The sequence below is a fragment of the Mesocricetus auratus genome, unplaced genomic scaffold, assembly GCF_017639785.1.
Source record: "Mesocricetus auratus isolate SY011 unplaced genomic scaffold, BCM_Maur_2.0 Super-Scaffold_100024, whole genome shotgun sequence".
NCBI lineage: Eukaryota > Metazoa > Chordata > Mammalia > Rodentia > Cricetidae > Mesocricetus > Mesocricetus auratus.
Window position 1 is genome coordinate 13,298,367 of NW_024429205.1, and position 23,515 is coordinate 13,321,881.

Here is a 23,515-nt window from a genome sequence, read left to right on the forward strand (position 1 = left end):
GAGCTGTGGTGCAACACAAACCACCTGCAAGGCTTGTGATGTTTTTTGAAACAGAGTGCCGGAAAGAAGGGGCCCAAGGCCAAGAAAGGAAAACGGGGCTGTGGATTTGTGTGTGGCTCAGAGCACAGGCATGGTAATTTGTACTGTCATACCCTCCCCATGCCAGCTGCTGCTTTGGGTGTCACAATTGTGTGTGTGTGTGTGTGTGTGTGTGTGTGTGATAGACAGACAGACAGACAGACAGAGAGAGAGAGAGAGAAAGGAAAGAGAGAGAGAGAGAGAGAGAGAGAGAGAGAGAGAGAGAGAGAGAGAGAGAGAGAGAGAGACTAATGGACTATGTCAGGTTAAGGCGTACTGGATTTCTATGCATGCAAGAAAGGGAGTAGAAAGGGTCAGCATCTCCAGTAAAATCTAGAGGATGAGTTTGCACCAGCAGTGACTCTCCCATAACTTTTTAATCAGGGTGTAACGAGTGGTTTCCAAATAGTAACACAAAGCCATGCAATGAGTTGCCAGGACATAAGCTGGGTGCCCCCTTAGACCCTGGGAACTGTAAATCTGGAAGGCAGGCAGATAGTCTCCCAATTAGAAGGCTAAGATTAGCAATCTCTCTTCTGAGCTTGCCAAAACTCACAGAGATGCTGATAGAGAATTGGTAGCAGATCCACTGAAAAAAGGCAGCCATGTGCCCATCAGTGTCTGTGTTTCTGTGGTTAGGGAGCATGCAACTGAGTGATGAGCTGTGCTATTTGTACCTCAGCATCTCTGAGGAAATCCTTGCTACAGCATGTCTTCTAGTCCAGTGGTTGGTTTCAAGAGTCACAATTTAGAACTGATTGTTTTTTCCCCAATCCTAATTTTTGCTATATAACCCTTGCATGCAACCTAAATCTAGGGGAGTATAAAAGTGACCGTCTAAGTAGCCACTATTGGCAAAATCCTGGAGTCAGTGAATGCACTTTGAAAAAGTTCAGAGGAAAAAAAATGTATGTATGTATGTATGTATACATATATTTGGAGTCGCGATCCTAACAGAAATTTCATTCCAATGACACAGGAGTAAGTTCAACAGTCTCTGGAGTGTTGGGACAATGTGAACATTAACCAGACTGGCTTTCCCACCTACTGCGCCTTCAACATGCTTTCTCCCAACACTTCTGCATTTCCTCCCATCTCTCTTCACCTCCACCAGGCCCCCAAGGCCCCTTGCACTCTGGTCCTCATGAAGGATGTCCCACCTGGCTTCCTATCCTGGCTGACGAAAACCTACACAGACAGGAGAGAAGGAGCTAGATGAGGGGTCCAGGCGACACCTAGATGAAAAGCACAGACTCCAGATCCCCTGACTGGTGAAAAGAGTTGACGAGAGCAGTAATTACAGAGTAATTAGCCCAGAACTATGTGTGCTGTTGGATGGATGCACTCAAATGCTTCCCACCTATTTTATAGTTTTACTTTATTAACTTTAGACAAGGTCCAGAGTAGCTTAAAATGGCCTCAAAACGCTCTAGATAGCCAAGGATGACCTCTCAGGACTTCTGAGCTCTATCCTACATTTTCTAGCCTTAGGATTATAGACATTAACTCTGATACCTGATTTATATGGTGTATGAGTTAGAATATTCAATATACAGATATAAGATTTGTTTACATATATGACTAAGACCCAAAAATCATAAAATAAAATGTTTATTTTAGACTCAGAAATAGTGTGTTACTTGTTGTTTTTAGCATCCATTCATAACGACTTTGTTTTCAGAAAATCCATGTGTGGCACAGGTGGCCTCTTGCATCTCTTATGATTAAATAGGTACTAGATAAGTTTGAAAATGTCTCATCTCCTTGAAAAGCCATGTGATTTTTGAGCAATGGCCTTTTCAGAAAGCCTTCTTAAGTAACTGGAGAATGAAAGTTAAAGTAAGAGTGACATGAAGTCATTGGAATCTATCACCTTTCAGGGTTCTGTAGATAACAGCTGGACAGATTAAGGGTTAGGACCTTGCCTGGTACTAAATACCCATGTGATGGCCATACTGGCAGGTATTTGTCTACTTTGGGGCTTCAGTTAAAAATGAGAGGATATGACTATGTTAGTTCCAAGTGACAATTACCAGCCTCATTGGGCATTCTTTCTTCCATCATTGAAAATACATTCTTCTCTCATAAAATATATTCTGACCACAGTTTCCTCTCTCTCTCTTTACTCTTCCCAGTTCACTCCCAGCTCCCCTCTTCCCCAGTCCTACTCCTCCTCCATTTTCTCTTCAGAAAAGAGAAACCTTCCAAGTGACAACAACTAAACATGACAAAATAAGATATAGTAAAACAAGGCAAAAGTCCTCATATCAAGGCTGGACAAGGTGTCCCGATAGGGGAAAAGAGTCCTATTAGGCAAAAAGATTCAGAGCCATGCAGGCTCTGTGATAGCGTCTTCATTCTCTGTGAGCCCACATGAACCCTGCTTAGTGGATTCAATGGTGTCCTTCATCACTTCTGGCTCCTACAGCCTTTCCTCCCTGTCTTCCACAGGGTTTTACAATCTCCAAGGAAAGCAACATAAATGGAGACCTCCAACTTAGACTCTCTCTGCATACTGTCTGGCCGTGGGTCTCTGCCTTCTCCCATCTGTTGTAGGAGGAAACCTCTGTGATGACAATTGGAAAACCTTGGGACTGGCAAAAATAAATGAAAATAAATCAATGAAGTGATTAATGACTCATTCTTTATAGAATACCTTTAAACTATTGGTTTGTAACCTAATTCATTAGACAGGCTTCAAGGACCTTAGCAGTGTGTGTCACATAGCATATTGAACTCTAGAATAATGAAATTATCTATCTATTTGCTTGTCCAGGTGGTCTTATGGGTTTGGACTGTAAATTGCATTATATTTTTCTATGAAATTGTTGGATGTGTCATCAATGCCTAAGTTATATCATGTCTCAGCAACTTACAGAAGGAAGTCTGTTTTGGCTCCACTCAAATGCTAAAGATGTCTCTGTAGGAGCCTTTTCTATGTGACTATTCTGTGATGCAGAAGAGAGTCCAATTTTTCCACCTTTACATCTACTCTCAGAGATACTAGGAGAGGGGATGTGCTGATGTTTCAAATTTTCTTTTCTCAGATTTGCTCTAAAAGCATGACAATTTTCAAAGTCCCTTGACCACCATCACATATCTCTGCACAACTAGGTATCAAGGAAATAAAGTTTATTTCCATCCAGGAATAAGAATAATCCTCAATATTAGTTACCTCTGAGATTCATCACAGATCATCATCTTTGTTAGCCAGAGCAATAAGCTGTGTGATGTCACAAACCTTGCTTATACTCAGGGACAAGAAGTTAAGAACTTTTGAGGGGTTCGTGTCAGCGTAAGTGGCCATGAAACAGAAATTAGCTGAGCCTTGAAATATGAAGAACTAGAGTAAGGGAGCCTCTGATAAGAGAAGACACAAGAGTGTGTCTTAGAAGAAGAAACAAATCAAGATGTTATCCTCAGACTCACTCCAGGTGAGTGACTTAGCATAGAGAGCATTTGTGAGAGTGTTAAATGTCTAAGAAAGTCAAGTGAAAAATCTAAAGAAGATGATTAGGCAAAAACCTCATGAAGAGATGCATCCATTCAAGTAGTAGGGACACATGGTTTTCTAAGAAAAGCCTTGAGATCCCAGTGCTTGGATATTGATGACTTCTTGAAAACTATTTCTATCAGGCCTGGACATGGAATTAGAGAACTTTTTGTTTCTGAAAAAGTAAGGATTATTGGAATTGAATTGATATTCAATGATAACTCATCATGTTCTGAGTAATTTCTATAATTTCAACCAATGACTTCAAACATGTAGCCACCAGAGTCATGGAGATGGTAACATTTACATCCCCTGGCGGGGCTCCCCCAGGTTTCTCTGTAGTCACTGCACTTTCTCTGCTTCCAGACCCAGTTTTGTTTCGTGTCCTGATACTCTGGGCTTATTAAAATATCAGAGACATGTAATCATGCATTGCATTACTGTCTGAATATGGCTCTTTTCTTTTAAAATGCGGCATTTGTGATGCATCGGTGCAGTTATGTGCCTCAGTTATTCAGGTTTGTTTGTTTGTTTTTTTTTTTTTTTACTGCTGAATACTATTCCATTAAGCAAATGTTCCTGTTTGTTTACCATCACCAGACAAGTACCTTTGGGGTATTTCCAGTTCAGGGCAATAATAAATAAAGCTGCAATAAATGTTTCCAGGTTTTTATGTGGATGAGTATTTTTATTACTTTAGGTAAATACTTAGGAATGGGATTGCAAGTTAAATGTTAAGGGGGTCTTTAGCTTCTTAGGAAGTTGATGAATTCAATGCCAAAGTGGCACAGCTTCTTCTCCATTCCAGTTGCTCTTTGATTTCATGATGTGTTAAGGGATTTTAAAGGTCATAATGTCTAATCCACATATATCCTCAAGTTTCACAATTTTACCAATGCTTACTCTATATTTTTTCTTGTCATTCTGAAAGTGCCAGGGTAGGTAAGATGCCAAATTTAGAATTAAGGAATCTGAATGAGGCTATATAAATCTAAGCTATAAAAATCCTTTAGCTCAATTGCTTTATCTGAATAATGTTACACCCATGGCCATAAAGGGGAATCTTGTGATTGGGAGTTTGAATTTCAATGTCAGTCTTGTGTTAGAATCTTAAATTGTCACTTAATTTCTGTGACATCAGGCAAGTTACTTATCCTACACGAAATTCACATAAAAGGGGATACTTCATGGACCAAATGTAATTATTGAATGAGGTATATGTAAAGCACTTAACAGAGTGATCACTGCAGGGTGAATGCATCATAAAAACCTGTAATTGTTGTTACTGACAGTATTATTGCTTATAGAGGACGTATGCCTGAAAGCACCCAGCAAATTGCCAAATACTGTGTGAAGTAAAGCATCTAGCAGCCATTAAAATTAGGAATCTAAATATGTAGAGGGATATTATCAGCCCCATCATTTCCCACATATCTTAATTCTCAGTCTGGGGACTTTATCTGGCTCATGGTATGGCCTCGTGAAAGTCTTCCAGAGGGTCCTGATATTATTGGGAGAATTGGAGAGATGTCTCAGTGTTAAGAACCCTTCCTGCTCTTCCAGAGGACTGGAGTTCAGTTTTTAGAAACCATAACTAGACAGTCACAACCATCTTTAATTCCAGCTCTAGGGAATCCATGCCTTTTCCCTCATTGAGCACCTATATTATCATGTGCACATACCCTCCCACACACCTACAAATAATTCAAAATAATAAAATAAATCTTTAAAATATACCCTCATGTAAATAGGTCTTGCAAAGCCTTAGCACCACCCCATTCTTTTCCTCTGCTAAGGCAGAAGGAGGAAAATCACATGCAGTCCATGCCCCAGAATGAACTATGGGTAACTATTGACTACAAAGGAGGGAGAATTAGCCACTCCAGGGAAGAGCTCCATAATTCCTTATGCCACACAAAATGGTCACCTTGAAATAGTATAGACAGGACAAAAACACCTTCATCCAGTTGTAGTTATGTTTGTGTATGTATGCAGAATATGCATATGTAGCAATAATAAAGAAAAAGAGGCCAACGATTTGAAAAGGAGATAAACAGGGCATGAAAGGGATTGGGGGGAGAAGTGGATCTTTTTATTTTAATTTGAAAATATATTAAGTAAAAATTGGAGAATTTATGGGCGTTGATGGCTCACGCTTTTAATCCCAGCACTCAGGAGGCAGAGGCAGGCAGATCTCTGTGAGTTTGAGGCCAGCCTGATCTACAGAGTGAGTTCCAGGACAGCCTCAACAACAATACAGAGAAACCCTGTCTGGAAAAACCAAAAAAATTGGAGAATTTATGTGTTTGTATCAGTAGTTTTTTTATTTTAATAAAGCTAGATTTACTTCTTATTTTGAGGTTTTCTTCATCATCTTTTTAAATTTTATCTTTAATTTTTATAAACAATTAGGTCTCTGGAAATCCCAACTACAAAATCATGTGCTCAAGAATATGTTAATTTTTCATTTAGTTTATTTTTAATTCTTCACATCTTTTGTTGTGCCCAACAAACCATGTTTGCATGTATCTTTTTATTTCCTTCTTACCTTTCATAACAGCATAGTACATTGTTGTGTTTTGTTTGCTTTTCACTGTTGTTTCACAAAGACCCAGGAAATTAGTGCCCTCTACCTTGTTTTTCTATAGGTTTCAATCCTTGGATACTGTGGCTTTGCAGAGAAAGAAGTGACTTTTGAAGCCTTTACCTGTAGGGAGGGCTCAGTGCAGAATTGTGTCCTGTAAGTATTGCATGGATAAAAGGGACAACATTGATTTTAACTGAGTATTTACTAGTGAGTTCTACGCTAATTTTGTACCTGCTTTACAACCTTCAGACTGAAGTCTGCATACCCTCTGCCCCACACCCCCCCATCTTGCATACAAGCTCAGTTGCTTCTTTTGTCTCCAGAGCTCTTTTGTAGCTGCCACTCTGGACGAATGGCATAAGTCTGCTAACATAAGTCTGCTAACCTTTGAGAACTTTAAATTCCGTTTTGGTTGTCTAACATTTCCTTTTGGCATTTTATGTCTTGTCAGTGTTTGAATGCATCGTTACTAGCATGTGATTTAATGAGATTCCTATCATTACCCCCTGTCACACTACATTGGAAAGATTATTTCTGTGATAACAACTGATGCACTTTTAGACTACACTGTAACCATGGGGATACTTTTAGTCATTCTTTCAGATTTTGAGTTCCCAAGTCCTACGACTCCTGCTTCCCTCCAGCTCCAGATTAAAGATGGTTTTGAGTGACATTCTTCCATACTGCAAATCCTGTGGCCCATTTTGCTTGTGTGACAAAGTGTCTATGTAGGCTAACAACTCTCAATTTTGAATTGTATTCTGCATCAGATTCACCACTGACAGGAAGGGGGCACCATTGAACAGCTTGTGGATTCTGTAACTGGGTGTTGAAAGAGCTTGGATTGTTCCAGCTGTAACTGGAACAATCAAACTATTTGATGCTCCACACTGAGAGATCCATTTACTTAGCATTTGACATTTGAACTGAGGATGCAGCTAAGAATGCTTCCCCACACCTCTTTGCAAATCTATGCACCGTGCTAATTTTTATTCTTATTAACAAGTGAGTTTTTGAAAGCTAAGAATATCGATAATGAAGAATAGTAATAGTTGATAACTGCATGTGTTCTTGAAGTTTATCAATGTGCAAATACAATGAGTCTTTATGCGTATGTGCATGCATATATATTGTGTGTGTGCAGGTGTGTGTGTGTGTGTGTGTGTGTGTGTGTGTGTGTGTGTGTACACTGCAAAGTCTGGGAGGAGGGCTTTCTTTGGATAAGCAGCAATAACAATAAGAACAATTGCTTTCTCTGTGCTGACATCATTAGCTGTTTTGTATCAAGGTTGTGCCTGAATATCAGGGGGCGTAATGCATGAGAGTGCTCATAACTCAGGGGATCTTCAGAGACCACGTTAGCTTTGAGAACAGAGTGATGTTAATGCTCACATTGATTTAGTGTACATCTACCAGAGCTATCTGACCCTGCTTTTGAGGCATTGGATTTGATCTGATTTTCTTGAACTGCCTGAGCCTAACCTCACAAGGCAGAAATGGAGCTTGTTACCATTAGATGTAAGCGCAAGCTACTCTCTAACTCCAGTCACAGAAATAAGTCCTGGGCCGCCTCGAAAGTGTGTAAATCTCTAGCCAAAATGAGAGAAGGGGGAGCCATGTGAATTTAACCACAGTTCGCAGGAGAATGGAATTTCCAAACAAACTTTTATCTCTTAAAACTCCTTGCTGGGGATAGTTATAAAAATGAGTGTGAGAAGGTGGCTGGGGAATCTATCCCTTCAGATTCAACAAAGTGTTTCCTCATCTCTGCTTCAAGGGCATTTTCCAAGGAACCAGGAGGAGGCAGCTGTGTGTCATCTGTCCATCCAGAGTGTTACTCAGCTTCCTCTAGGGGTTCCCCATCTGTATTTCCAACCACTCCACTTTTGTCCCTGTGACAGTACAGCAAGAGGAACATGAAGGAGGCCTTGGAGGACAGAGTGTGTGTATCTGTAGAAGCAAATCAGCCTGGCCTTTTCTCTTTTTGTCCTGCATAGAAAAACTTCCAAAAGCCAAAGAAAAATGCCTCTCTATCAGTGAACTGCCTTGTGGGTAATACCATGGGGATTGGCGCTTAGAATGAAGCTCCAGGGTGAAAATGTTCAGTGTGACAGACCATACTGGCCAACTTAGAAGTGACAGAAGTGGCATTACTTTGAAAGTCTTTCTTCATCTAGCTCTCTTCCCATTCTGTCCTCTTGATCTAGAGTTTTGGTTTTTTCCTAAACAATATTGTTTATGTTGCCATCGCATGGAATGAGAAATAGCATAAAATGTTTCTTTGTTTCTTCGTTGGATCTGGATGTAACTTTGTGCCTCCTTATGAACAAGTGTCTTCTGTGTGAGTTAAGAGCTTTTGTAGTAAATGCATGGCTTATGATGGACTATTTAACTCCCATTCTCCTGAATCTGCTTATCTTGAAATAGTTTTCAGCACTTTTGAGGAATTTGACTCAGTTTATTTTAGCATAACTGTTTTTTTCACACCCAGAAATGGATTGTTTATGTTCATGTATCTCTTCCCATTTAAGAAATCATATTAGTAATCAAGAAAAGCCTTTTTTTAAAAACAGAAATTTCTTCTTTAATTTAAATACCGGCAGCTAAATATGGTTGTTTAAAATACTTACAAATATCAGATACAAATTTCCTTCAGATACCCTTAAATCCTGGTCACTTTACATACTAGGAAGACTTATGACTCAATGAACTGCACGCTGATGCATAACTAAATAAGTAAATAACAGGAGTGAAGACCAACTGCTGTTTAACAGCTTCCCCTGTTACATATACACTTTCAAACAAGCATGAAATGTAGGTCTCTGGACATCACTTAAAAGAACCACAAATAAACAGTGTGTGATCCCATGCTCCTTTTCCTCCAGGACAGCCAGGGAACATGGCTGGGAGTTGGGGTAGTGGTTGCTCTTCCGTCCAGGGTGCTCTAAACACAAACACATCTGTCCACAGGCTCAAGGTCATGCTGCTGTTGACAGATGCAGGGAGCTCAAGAAAGTGAGGAGGCCAGAAGTCTCTGACCCGTGGACCATTGACTCACCTCACCTTCTATTGTGCAAGGAATCACACTCCAGTCTCTTACACTTCAATTTCAACAGTGGTGCCAGTTAGTCTAGGAGGTTGTCAGATTTGCTACTAGTTAAGAATAGCACTCTCTCTCTCTCTCTCTCTCTCTCTCTCTCTCTCTCTCTCTCTATCTATCTCTCTAACCTATAAGATGGATGTTAAGCTCTGATCTCACCATTTTGAATCAAACTATTGCAGTTTCCCAGAAACAGTGCTTGGGCAAGTCCTACAGAGATGAGACTGCAAACAGCCACTCCAAATCTTCTGGGTTTAACTTTTAAAAGGTATCTTCTAGGTTAGTACAGATGTGCCATCACTACTCAATTCAGTGAGCAAACCCCAAAGAGTGTTGTCATTGAATGATCAAATACGAATTAGGGATATTAAGGGATGATTTTCCTAAGAAGCATTTCTGTGAGGACTGGAAAGGGATAACATATATACAAATTGGTGTGAACTGAGACCAAGATATTTAAATAATGAAGTATTTTTGTTCATTTAAAAATACAGCAGTTATGCATTAAACACATACACACACACACACACACACACACACACACACACACACACACACACACTTGCTTCTATAGTCAAAGAAGGGCAGTCCTTTTAGCCTATGACTCCCCTGGCAGAAGAGAGCAGTCTCTTGATGTGGAGATAAATTATTTGTGTAGAGTAATGATAGGAAGTGTAGAGGAGCTAGGAAAGAGAAGACAAGTGGTGATATACTGTGAACCACTCCAGATCTAACCCCAGACAACTGCTAACACAGTTTGTTTCTTGCATTGGAATTGGAAGTTGCTTTGAGTGGGATCTAGCTTTAGACAATGATGAATACTCCATTGTCAGATTAGTTTTTAAGAAATGGTTGTATAAATGTCCACATAGAGGTACATGTGTGTGGTGAGTATTGCAGAAAGGTCTGTAAATACCTGCACGACTGGTTTCCAGAAAAGGGGAGATGGAGAAACGGTAGGAAGAAATGTCCATAATCAGTCAATTTGCTGTTATTGATTTGTTAGTATAAATGATCTAAGTGGTCTATATGATATAAAATGGTATAATAAGAAATAAGTGTCGCAGTTTCCCTCAAATTATCTATCTGAAACTTTGTGTTTTTCTCTCCTCACAAGTATATGGAGCAATACTTTGCAATTTTCTGAGGGTAAATATTCTAGAAAGTTTTATAATTTTAAAATTCTAGAAAGACTTCTTAATTGCATTGGTTGCTAAATATATATCAGTCTTCCAAGGTTTTCCCCTTCTTCCCTGAGTTTTAAATCATAAAATGATACGTTGAATACATCTGAAAGAAGTTTGTATGAAACAGAATCCATATTTAAAATCATGGTAACCAATAGTGACAATCTAGTTTGACAGCTGTAATGAAATACCTTAGGCTTAATAATTAATACATAGAAATTGTCTCACAGTTTTGGAGTATGGGAAGTTCAAGATCAAAGAACTAGAAAGTATAGTGTCTTGTGAAGGTTAACCTTCTCTTTCACTGATGGAGCCTCTTGCTACATCTTGATGTAGGAAATGGAGGATCCTTTACCATCACTTGGTGGAAGGAGGGGAAGGAGGAAAAGTTGACAGCTTCTCTGAAGCCCCTTGTGAAGAGACTAGGCCCATTCTTAAAGGCCTCCTTTCCTAATACTATCTTTTCAGTGTTAAGTTCTAACTTGAAATTGGAAGGATATACATATTGAAGCCATAGCAATGATCTTATTAAAATGATTAAGTAATGATGTGAGAAATGATGGTAACACCCTCTGAGATTGGCTTGCCTAGTTTCAACCTTCATGTTAACTCATGAGACTGTAGCAGGCCCACAGAACAGGGTTGATACCCTCTAAGATAATTGGACACTTGATTGAATAAAGATTGCAAGAGGAAGTCAAAACTTGCTATGGGAATTTATTAACTTAGAAGGCTAGCGAGGCCATGGAAACTGGCATTTAATACTCCTCATTTTTTTGACCTGTGTAGGCAAATGTTGCCCATTTTCATGTTGATCAAAAAACACTCCAATCTTATTTTACATACCAATCTCAGTTGGTATGTAAAAATAAGATGCTTTTTAATTTAAATAAACAATTAATAATAAAAAAAACACTCTTGTGATACTCCACTTTTTCCCACATCCTTGCTGAGGAACTTCCTCCAATATGGTGTTTAAGTTCCTTCATCAGGACACTCCAGCCCTGGTTTCACTCAGAGCCAATGCAGCAACAATGTTTTGGAGTTCGGCTCTGCTACGTGGACAAAGGTCTTTCTGGATCAATATTGCCTTTATTGGCCATGTTAATGTGAACAGTATGCTTCCATTCTCCTGTTCTGTGTTTCAAATCTGTATGTAGCAATAACCACTGCTTAGTTTCTAATTGTTTCCTGAAATCAAACAGGAGACATATGTATACTTAGCACTTAAAAATACCCAATGTTGGCCACCTTTCTCAGTTAAGTCTTTACTCTCACAAAATAATTTGTTTTTACCTATTTTTTCCTATGGCTAAAGTGATATATACATACGGTTTGAAGATTTGATGGCTGTTCAAGACTTCCTGTGAAACACAGCAGAATTCTGTCCCTTGTATATTGTCCCCACTGCTTCCTCTCCCAAGAGGAAATCACTTCTCCATTGTTCTTTTGGTACCTACCTCTCATCTCTAAATCAGGGCTTCTCAGTTAGTAAGCAGAAAATAGATTGCAGGTGTGGGGAGATATTGATCCCTTCTGCCCTCAGGGTGGTCAGGTGAAACCTGGGGTGGTATGAGCCCCTGTCTAGTTGCCTCCAATCTCAATCAGACTTTTCCATTTATTCCGGTGTGCCTTATAAATATTTATGCATGTGTGCCATGTCTTGAACAAAGTTGGAAGAATTGCTAAATATAGTGCTACTTACAGATGTTTCAGTTTAGGCACTATGTTCTGACTTCATCACATGCCTGCACACACACACACACACAGGGTTTTTGTTTCTCCCCTGCCTGTATAGTTGTCATAATTCTACCTATATGTAAACATTCAATATGTCCTATATTCAGAATAGGTAATTCAGAAACAGTATATTAAACAGCAGTCATTTTTCTGGAGATATTTTCTAAGCATTTCTTTTGGTTTTTCTGTTTATTTCTTTGTGTACTAATCACTAATTCAGCATAAATTCTTCACCAATTATCTAATTTTCCAACATTCTTCAAATATCCTAGCCTAGAAGGGATGATATCCAAATTCTCAACACTTTCTGTTACTGGATTCTACTGTCTCCCCGGCTGATGCACAGTCTTCCTTGTGAGATGCTTCCTTATGTCAAGTGCTCTCTTTCATTCCCATTTTCTTCCCTTATGCCATGCCTTTTTCTCTTTTGATGACCTTTTGATTTGGTGGAATGCATCCTGTGATATAAGAGAACCATCACAAGAATTAACATTTCTTATAGACTATGGTATATCTAAACACGTCTTTATTTTAGTGCCATCCTTTCTGGAAATCTTGGTTGACTGTAGAATTTTAGGGACTAACTCAGTTTCTTTAAGGATATGGAGACTGTATTATCTTCTAGCGCTTAGTTTCATCATTGTGAAATCGAAAGTTTGTTTTGATCCTAATGTTGTATGTTTCCCTCTGTAAGTATACATGATACTGCGAGGATCCTCAAGATTATCTTTGTATGAATCTGTTTCATCCAGTATGTCAGATGTGTGGTAACATACTGTTTAATTATGAGTATTGCATTTTGATTAATTAATTCATTTTATGAATATGGGTGTTTGTTTTTTGTGTATGTGTACTACATTCATGGCTAGTGTTTGTAGAGTCCAGAAGAAGGCACTGAATCACCTGGAACTTGGGAGGTGCCAAGTGGGTGCTGGGAATCCAGTCTGGGTCCCTAGAAGAGTATCTAGTGCTCTTAACCACTGAGACATCTCTTCAGCTTCGTTATCTGGTGACTTCCTTAATTTTCACCAATGCTTTCCTTCTGAAATTTCTATTTGGATATTAAATATTCTTGACTGTTTTCTTACTGCTCTGTCCTACTTTCTGTTGTCTAGACATTATGTCTTTTGGGAAATTTCCCCTATGTTATCTTTCCTAAAGCAGTTTTCATTTCTGCTTGCATGCTTATTTCTAAGACCTTTTCCAAACTATCAGAGTGTTGTTTTGGGAAGAGAGTACCCAGTAGTTATTTTACAAGTATCTTTCAGTAGTAATACATAAGTTGAATTTTTGATTGCATCTTTTCTATTTTCAGGTACCTTGCTTTTTTCTTTCTTCAGTTGTATTCAGGTCCCTGCTTTTACTGGTAAAGTTGGATTTTTAATGGTTAACCTCAGATAATTTTTGGTAGTGATGTTCTAATAGCTGCAGTAAATTACTAAGCACTGAGGCAGGAATAATCATATCCATCATTTAGATGAATTGTTTCAATGAGCTGGTCATGGAAAAAACCTCAGGATTGTAACTCTATGTCTGCTCACTAGGGCTAGGCAGCTTTTGGTTTTATCTCTTCAAAATATATTTGACTTTTCGTACTCTCTTCCTTTCTTTTTAAAATTTGCAGCATATTCTTTTGAATTTTTTCCCTTCCCCACTTTATTGAAAATAAGTTTTTTTCTCCACACCTCCCATCCCATCTGGATCCACCCACTTCATATTTGTGACAACAAACAGGCTTCTAAGAGATATACTATAATAACACAAAACAAAAAATAAAACACATATAAATTGGACAAAACAAACAGAAGGAAAAGAGCCCAAGATCAGGCACAAGAAGCAGAGATCTACTCATTCACAAACCCAACCCAGAAATTCCATAAAAACTCTAAACTGGGAGCCATATTATACACACAAAGAACTTGTAGGATAAAAAGAAAGAAAAATATAGATTAAATTAAAATTAAAAAGTGATAAGATAAAATAAAATGGGGAAAATCCTGACATGACATAATGAGATAGGACCCTGAAAAGTTATCCTTGAAGTTTCCTCCAAGACCTATTTTCTGTGGTTTTTCTTATTTTGTTCCTGTATTTGATACTTTTCCAGTGTTTTTTCTGAGTTCCTGGATAAAGCCTTTTTTCTAATCTAACATTGTGTTTGAAAAAGAAAAAGAGAGAGCAAAAATAGAAGTTATTAACTACCACTCAAATTGCCTCAGAAACATTGGTTTCTAAATTCCTAGTGTTTGTTAGAAAATAAGATACACTACTTTTTCTTTGTAGGAAGGTACTTGAACATCTAACTTCAGAGGGTTTATGGAGAGCAACCTATAGTGTTGACAACCATCTGGTTATTTGGGGACTCTCATGGGACCCCTTTGGCCAACAACTCAATTAGATATGACCCAATACTAATACTAGAACATTTTCTGGTGACAAGAGTTGGCCAGTTGAAATTTTTAGAACTCCATCGACAGTAAACAGAGGGTACCGCAACTTATCCATGAGTAGAACATGGGAACAAAAGTAATTCTGAAGCAAATTCTCCTTTAATTAATCTAACTTTCACTTTCACTCTTCAAGGTATTGAGCATTTCCCAAATGTCTTGGGTTTTTCCTGTCATAAATGTGGTCACAGGTTAAATCCTACTGAAAACGTATGATTCATATTTTCCAATCTCTTACATCATTCCACACATATCACAATACTTTCCCAATTCCAAAGGTTTGCTGTTTTTCTGTCATTTTTTTTTTTATTATTTTAGGACGATTTTCTTCTGTGTCACTATTTTGCCATATTCTTGTGAAAATCTGCTTTGTGTTTCTCTTGCATCGCATAGTTTTATTATTCTGTCTTACAATTTGCTATACATTAGCCTTTGTTACCACAGCAGTCTCACCATACTATAGTTTCATCCCTCAGCCTTCCTTAGCTATATGGTCCACAGGACTCTATTTCCTTAGCCTTCAATGCTAAATTTTCCTTGCCTCATGCCTGGATTATCATATGACATGGTCACAGCTGCTACTCTTTCCAATCGAACATGGCAAATAAACAATAACATTTACTGATGCTAAACCTCATTCTAAATGCTGTAATACATTTTTTATTTTGTCATGATAAGAACTTTCAACTAATTGGCCGTTGAGTTCATTTTACATATGATAATACTGAGGCCTTTAGAAGGTAAACACATTATCTCCATAGCTGGCATAATTAGATTTTGAAGTGTGAACTATTCCATGTTCTGAGTTTCACACTACTTTAATTGCTCTGAAAATAGTCTTATTACCTTTGTCACAAATGAGGCCAAAAGAGGTGATATGTTCTTTCCCTCATGGTTCACTTGGAAGGGCAGCCAGAATTTTGTTACAACTTGAAGGCCCTGTCTACTGTATTACTGAGTTAAATCATGGCCTTTCCTGGTTAGCAAAATGCTAATCCTGTTTTACCGATTCAGGGTTTTTTGTTTGTTTGTTTTATTTTAAATTAAATTGTTGAACTGTTTGAGCACTTAGCATGGAAACATGCAAACGGAATATGTAGCATTAAAATATTTTCTCAGCATTTCAGCATTGAATTACAATTTGAGAACATTTAATCCAACCACCATCTTTGGCCCTGGAAGGTGACATTCAAAGAAGCTGTGGCACCTCTCCAAGTTTACTTTGCTGATTTCCAAAGGAGCAGTGTCAAAACCAAATCATCAAGCACAACTCTTGGTTGTAGTTACAGCAATGCTTTTCAAATGACTCACATTGTTAGCAACTTTAGTGTTTGTTTAGCTTAGCAGACAATCACTTTGTAAGGTACACTGTTCTCAAAAATAGGATTTCATGAATGTCAGACATTATTTTCTATAAAAAATAGAATTTCTTCCTAAGTGATGTATTTTTGCCCCACAAACACAAAACAAATATATAACATAGCAAATTCACAAATGTCTACATTATTCAAAAGTGAGTGCAATTATCTTTTTCTTTGCTAAAATTGGATCCTTGAAGCCCAACATACCACAGATCATGGGTAGCATTCTTTCCTTCTTCATTTACAAAAGACAGGCTGCATTCTGTGTTTCATTTGTCTCTTTAAACTCTGTCTTGGGTTTTATCTCTGTTCCAAGGTAAATATCCTTTAAAAGTCCAATCTCTTAGCCATTCCATTAAAAGGTTTATCTTGTGTGTGTACTGCTTGTTTATTTAGCAACCTTATGAGTCTATTGAAGTGTTTATTTAGTAGGCTTTCTAAATTATTTATGGTGAGAGAAAACTAATCTTTGGTCGCAGTGGATCTTTGGTGTTGGGAATCCCTACATTTGATTGATTGTATTGCCAACTGGTAATCTGTAAAATGTGATCAGACTTCCATCAAAGTTAGATGCTCAAGTACCTTCCTACAGAGATAAAACTAGTGTATCTTATTTTCTAACAAACACTAGGAATTTAGAAACCAAGGTTTCTGAGGCAATTTGAGTGGTAGTTAATAACTTCTATTTTTACTCTCTCTCTCTCTCTCTCTCTCTCTCTCTCTCTCTTTTTAAGCACAGTGTTAGATTAGAAAAGAGGAAAGGCTTTGTCCAGGAACTCAGAAAAAACACTGGAAAGGTATCAAAGACAGGAACAAAATAAGAAAAACCACAGCAAATATGTCTTGGAGGAAATGTCAACAACACAGGGAAACACAGTCTTTAGCTCCTCATCCTATCTCAGGCTTGGCAAGTTTACAATGCGGGCAAATGACCGGCATGCCCTGAGTTAAGCTTCTCTTGTTCACAGGAACCCCAGGACTTTTAAGTAAAGGGAGTGTTCAACTTCATCTTCGAGGGCAAAGATTAGAATCATAGCATGTTAACACTCAAAAGGCATTCATAGATCATTGACTTTCTACCATAATCTCTTTGTTTCATAGCTGAGGTCGCTCTGAGGCCAAGAGAAAGGATATAAGTTTTCCTGAGTCATATAGTAAGTTAATGTTAGACATCGATTAAAACCCACCAAAATCTCACTTCTCAGACTACAGTGTCAGCAATAATGTATTAAAATGCAGCTCAAATCCAAGCTGCTTAACTTGGCTGACCTCATCTCCCTCACTCTCCTCCGTATTCTCCCTGCCTCTGCTACACTGGTCTTCTTTGTCCCAGGATAGATGCTGCCAGGCTCTAACATATTTCCTGTCTGCACATATTTGCAGTCCTGCTTTTCAGCCTGGAAGGATGCCACTCCAGGTGTTTTCCCATCACTCAGACCCTCAGACCCAATCTAACTGCTATCTCTTCAGAGAGTCTTTCTTGAGTAGGTAGGGCTATGTTGATGCCTACTGCATCATGCCATCATGTTTTATTTCTCAACATAGCACACACTATGACCTCCTTTTTCTACTTACTATTCCTTCATTGGAATGCAAACTTTATGAATATGTGGATTTTGCTTATTTTCCAGGCCTATAGATGCCTAATACATGGCAAGTACACATAAATAGATATGAAATGAACACATAAATACATATTTACAAATACATGGAATCCAAAATGTCTTGCCTGGGGCAATTATACTTTCATGTCATCATATTTCTGCATTATTCTTAATATTAACACTTTCCAAATGAATGTTTGAAAATACTATATGTGCATAAATTTATTTGTGATAACACATGCATACATCTCTAATAGAAACTTTAATGATTGAATTCTATTAGACAATGAAATGATAATATAAAAAAGAAGGGCATTGAATATTATGACTACTTTTGACATAAAGTATGGTTATCCTGGGGCTTTTTGAATTGTGTAGGAATGCTGGTTTCATCTAAATATGAATCCCCACAGTTTTCATAAGAGTATCCTGTTGACTTAAAACATTCATGGAGTGTGTATGTTCATTCATCAACAACATCACACTAGGGTCAGCATGGAGACCTAGGGGAGTCCAGTGGGGATGGTGCCTACCACCTCCAGAATGCAACAGACTTACATGTTTAATGTCTTTCTGCCTGGAGCTGACATGATGCTAGGGTGATGTTTGCGTTCCTAACCTCACTCCTGCTAGGTGGGTAGGTTGAAGAGAGTATGTGAGAGAATAGAGTCATGCTCAGATGAATGACAGAAGCCACTGCTTTGCTTCCCACTGCTAGAATATACTTGAGAATTAAAAGGACACTGTTGATTGCTAAGTAGTTTCTTGTCAAGTACTGAGTTTCATGTTTTATACATCTAATATTACTTAGCCTGGATTCTGGATGCTTTGTTTTTAGTTTGTTATGCATAGCAACCACAGTTCCCCCTCCCTCCCCTGCTTTCCCTCCCTACAACCCACTCCCATCCATTCCTCAGAGAGGGTAGTAAGGCCTCCCATGGGAAGTCAGCAAAGCCTGGCACTTTCAGATGAGCCAGGACCAAGTCACCTCCCCCCATCAAGGCTGGGCAAAGGCATCCCACCATATGGAATGGCCAGCTCATGAACCAGGAATGGAAAACCCCATACAGAAAGGTCTGACACTTGAGACTGAACACAGTCTCTATATGTCACAGGATTTCTGTCTCTTTCTGTCTCTGTCTCTGTCTCTCTCTCTGCTCTCTGTCTCTACCTTTCTTTCTCTCTGTCTCTGTAAAGGTACAGAGAGACAGAGACACAGAGCTAATTTGCTTCTATAGGACCACAAAAGGATTAGAATAATAAATCTTCAAGAGACAGTTACGCCTCTTAGCAGCTTTTGGAATAAAACTGTCTTGTTACATGTTACTGCTCTTATATATAAATGTGTATAGTAAGTTACAGTTGATAATATGGTCTATAATTCATTTTGAGCTATTTTGTGTAGTTTGGGGTAGGCGTCTACCTTGCTGATATGGATGTTTTAAATATGCCAATAGATTTTCTTTCTCTATCAGAATGCCTTTATTAGTCTACTTTCACTGATTCAGTTTTTATAACTAGTCACTTTAGTATAATATTGATTCCTATAATAATTGTAATTATTCTTGTCTCCTCCCTCTCTCTCCCTCCTTCCCTCCCTCCCTCCCTCCTCCCTCTCTCCCTCCCTCCCTTCCTCCCTCCATCCCACCTTCCCTCCCTCCCTCCCTGCCTGCCTTCTTCCTTTTTGAGACAGGGCTTTCTAAATAGCCCTGGCTGTCCTGGAACTTGCTATGTAGACCAGGCTGGCCTTGAACTCAGAGATTCACCTGATTTTATCTCCCAGATAGTGGGATTAAAGGCCTGTGCCCTACGACTGGCTTCTTGAGTTACTTGTCATTCTCGAACTAACAAGATATACATTATCAAATTCTCTTTCTGTATCCATTCTTGGGTGTCTCATGTAGTATATCTTACAGGCTCAAAAGTGCATTCTTATAATGATCACTGCATGAAATGTTAATCTTTTAAGTAAGCTGACTAAAGAAAGAGCATAATTGTATGTGTATTCATATTGTTTTTTATATTGACTGTCTTGTTAACCTTTCTAAGGTCATTTCCCTTACACCACTAGTTGTGATTATGAACAGTAAGGTTGCTATATCATATGGCCATAAAAGTCTAATTATTCACAGATTGCTTTGTGAAATTGCCTTTTCAATAAGTTAAGAGAAAAAGAAAAAAAGAAACATTCAATTATAGTGTCTTATATAATTATAGTGTCAGTATATCTTTATTATACGTTTTTATGTGAAATTACTTATATCATTTGCTTCAGACCCAAAGGTCTTCCTTGTATTAGTTAATGTATGAAAGTCCTGTGAGTAATAACACATTCAATTTTCTTTTACCTAGGGTGTTTTTGGATTGGCTGAATTTTGTATTATTCTTAGTTGATAATGGAATTTTCATATGCCATCCTATTGTCTCTGGCTAGAATGTTACTAAGTAAATGCCAATTACTAATTTTACCATGGTTCCCTTGTGTACCATAAGCCATTTTTCTCTTGCTGTTTTCAATTGTTTTGTTATTAACCATTTTTATTATGTTGTTTCTGGATGTGCCGTTACACCCAGCTGGAAGCAGATCATGAATAGAAACAGACAAATATCTTACCATGATTTGTCAGTGCTACGGAGCCCCTAAAGAAATCCAGATCTACAGGTAGAATTGTTGGAGGAGGAGTGGACAATAGGAACATAGGAAGGCCTTTTGGAATAGGTCTTCTTGAGGTAGACTCTATGGTCAGTGAATGCACAGAGACAAGAGCAAATGATGATCTATTACTCTTTGTCTCCTGGGATAACACAGAATTTCTGTTACGCAGAGATGAGAGAATAAGAATTCCAACATGCCGCTTCTTGGAGTGAAATTGTAGCTCTAGCAGAAGTAGGGGGCATCTAGAACTCCAGGATGTTGGGGTGACAGTGACAGTGAAAATTACGTTTAAAGCCATATATATTCCTGTATTTTAAACAAGCCTATGATGCTTAACTATGGAATGTTAACACATGGTAGGAATATGCTAATCTTTGTATTAACACAGAGATCATTCAGGCTTCTTCATGAAGTTTAGTGTACTCATGAGTAAATATTTTTCCACTTCCTACATGTTGTAAGGGCAATTTACAGAGATTATAATGTGTATCTTAATTTTCTTCTTTTGCCAGTAAAATTATTGTGTTTTTTTCTGGAGTAACAAGTCTAGGGAACATTTTATTTTAAATTGAGAAATCACCACAGTGCTATTTTAAAAAGCTAAGTCAACTTAATAAAAGTGACCTATGTATACAGAGGTGGTATGTAGACCATTTGGAATTTTGCCTGAGTATTATTTTTCCAATCTATAATGTTACATAGTTTATAGCATCTTTAATCCATATAGGTTGATTCCTTTATCTTCATTGCACATGCATCATTATCTTTGTTTATGTTCTGTCTTTTGGGCCAGAGTAGCCAAATTTGTCATTCATATTTGTTCTGGAAATGCTTACACCATCAAAACTAACAAGGTATTCCACTTATTAGAGCACCACTGATATACATCCCTGAAGGTGGTCTGCGAAGTTCTTAACAATCTTGGGTGGATTCCATTTATATCAAGGCTAATCTTGATCACTAGAAGTGGAAGGTGTCTCTTAACTTTTATTGACTCTGTTACAGCCCTTGACGCAGGAATGACCATGTCAGGATTTAGTGATTTTCAAGGAGTGATTGTATATGTATGTTCATTTTAATTTTATAACCGATAACTTGATAAATACTGTACAACTGAACTATATCCATATCTACCCATTATGGTTATTAATATGAAAATTATCTAAACTGTTATGGTGTACTGAGGCTGTAGCTTTATTTATCTGAAATATTTCATATTGTCCCTAAAAGTCCCATGGGCACAAAAATGTATCGAGGTAAATAATCTTGCCTAACAAGCTCATAATATTGCATCAAATACATTTGTATTAAAGCTTGCTATCATACAGTATAGCAAGCGTTTACAAATTTAAATGAACTTTGTTATCTGATTTTTGTCACTATACTGAAAACCCTGAGACAATTAACTTATCAAGAGTTAAGGTTTGAAGCCTTTAGTCCAAGAATTAGCATGCTCATTGCTTTTAAATTTCCGGTGTGAGTGTGGAAGGATGCTAATGGAAGGAGTGAGTGGCAGAGTCATTTTCTGGTCTCTAAACAAAGGAGAAGGCAAAGGATCTCACACTGCCTTTGGGAGGTATGTCTCTCAGTGATACTAATACTTCTACTAGGCTCCAATTTCTAAAGTTATAACACATTTAACTATCTCCAAACCGGAAATACAGGCTTCATCTTTGAAGTTCATGTAGCAACTAGACTATAGTAATGAATGTAAGAAAGGTTTGTGACAGAGTAACTGAAAGATACTGCCTAACAATGCGAATTTTGACCTTCTTACAGTAAAACAAGGTAGAGACTTCACAGGAAATGGGAAATAATATCCGGAAGTTTCTGGCATAGGACAAGCTATATTCTATAGAATGGTTAGAACTCTAAAGGGAAAATGTAGTGCAAAGGAAGACACAGAATTTCACTATTTTTATTTCTTTTTTAATTGTTGACTGATGCAATCCACTTCAATATTGTACACTTAGTTTACTATTTCAAATATTTTTCATATTGTCTTGGGTTATTATGGGTTAGTGTATATGCCCAGGAACACAAAGAGCATTGATGAATTCAAAAATTTGTGTGTAGTAGCTACCTTTAAATGATTCAAAAGCTAGAACTTTTCTTCAATACTGGAAAGTGGATCTAGGGAATGGAGCTAGGTTTTGTAATAGACTGTTTAAATATTTACACGTAACTATTGACACAGCAACAAATATAAGCACTTATTTATAGTAGCTAACTTTGTGTCTATATACTATTAGATTGTTTTATTCTTTGGATTTGCTTAGCAAGTATTTACCGATTACTTACAAGTACAACAAACTTAAGGAATTCAGAGAATTCTGCCCCTCAAATCTATGTTCACAAGGATCTCATGTTTCTGTGAAGGCATAGATACAAGGAATATACAATCACAATAGAATGTGCCTAATGCAGAAAGTTATAAACACAAAAATGCACTAAAACCTACATGGACACTAAAGAGAAAAAAATTCCTTTTTAATAGACTTGGGAAATTTTTATCAAAGATGGTAATAAATTTGTCTTAGTTTAGAGAAAAGTAAGCAGTGAATCATAGTTTTGTTAAGCCTTCGATTTGGAAAGATATATAGGAGTTATGGAGCAGGTAGATGCTACAGAAATGAGAATGGAGTCAATAGTATTTGGAAACCTGTTCATGAAAACCAGATGATCAGGATTAGTAAGAATTTCATTCCAGAGATAGCAATTAATAGATTAATAATTAACAATAGTTAGTAACTAATGGATTAGTAATTGACAATAGAGGGTGTTCGCAGGAATGCCTAGGATGATACCTGTATTTCTAGCTTTGATACTGAGGCATACACACATGCCAGAGTTGAACCATAGAGCTTTGAAAGAAGCAACAAGTATTGGGGTAGGCTCAGTTGGCCAGCATTGAGTTTGCAGCTCCTTGAGGATTGTCTGAGTGAGGATGTGAGCTTGGGAATGAGCTGAAGCTATCACTGAGATAAGTGTGCTACTACCGCTTGTTGATGCCACTTATTCACCCTCTCACAACATTAACTTGACATCTGTTTTTTTCTTACTTATGAAGAATGACGTGGCTTAAAGGTTAACATAGGCAGGAGAAAGTGAGATGTCATGTCTAGAGCCCCATTGGTTAGGGATAAACATAGAACACTATGGCAGTTAAGGTATCTATATAAACTTGTATCTTAGATGCCTTCTATGTTTTCATCCTGAAATTCCCTGCAATATGGACCTCTGATGCTTCCTTTCCCTAACA

The 23,515-nt window shown here is 37.8% G+C and overlaps 1 long non-coding RNA gene across 1 annotated transcript in view; it reads left to right on the forward strand.

Annotated features, from left to right (window-relative positions):
* Positions 1-3,373: 3,373 nt before the first annotated feature.
* Positions 3,374-23,515, forward strand: part of LOC121133819 — an 88,370-nt gene continuing 68,228 nt past the window's right edge. The window contains exons 1-2 of the long non-coding RNA XR_005870814.1: positions 3,374-3,512; positions 6,220-6,311. This is a non-coding gene — a long non-coding RNA (uncharacterized LOC121133819). The remainder of the gene's footprint in view (positions 3,513-6,219; positions 6,312-23,515) is intronic.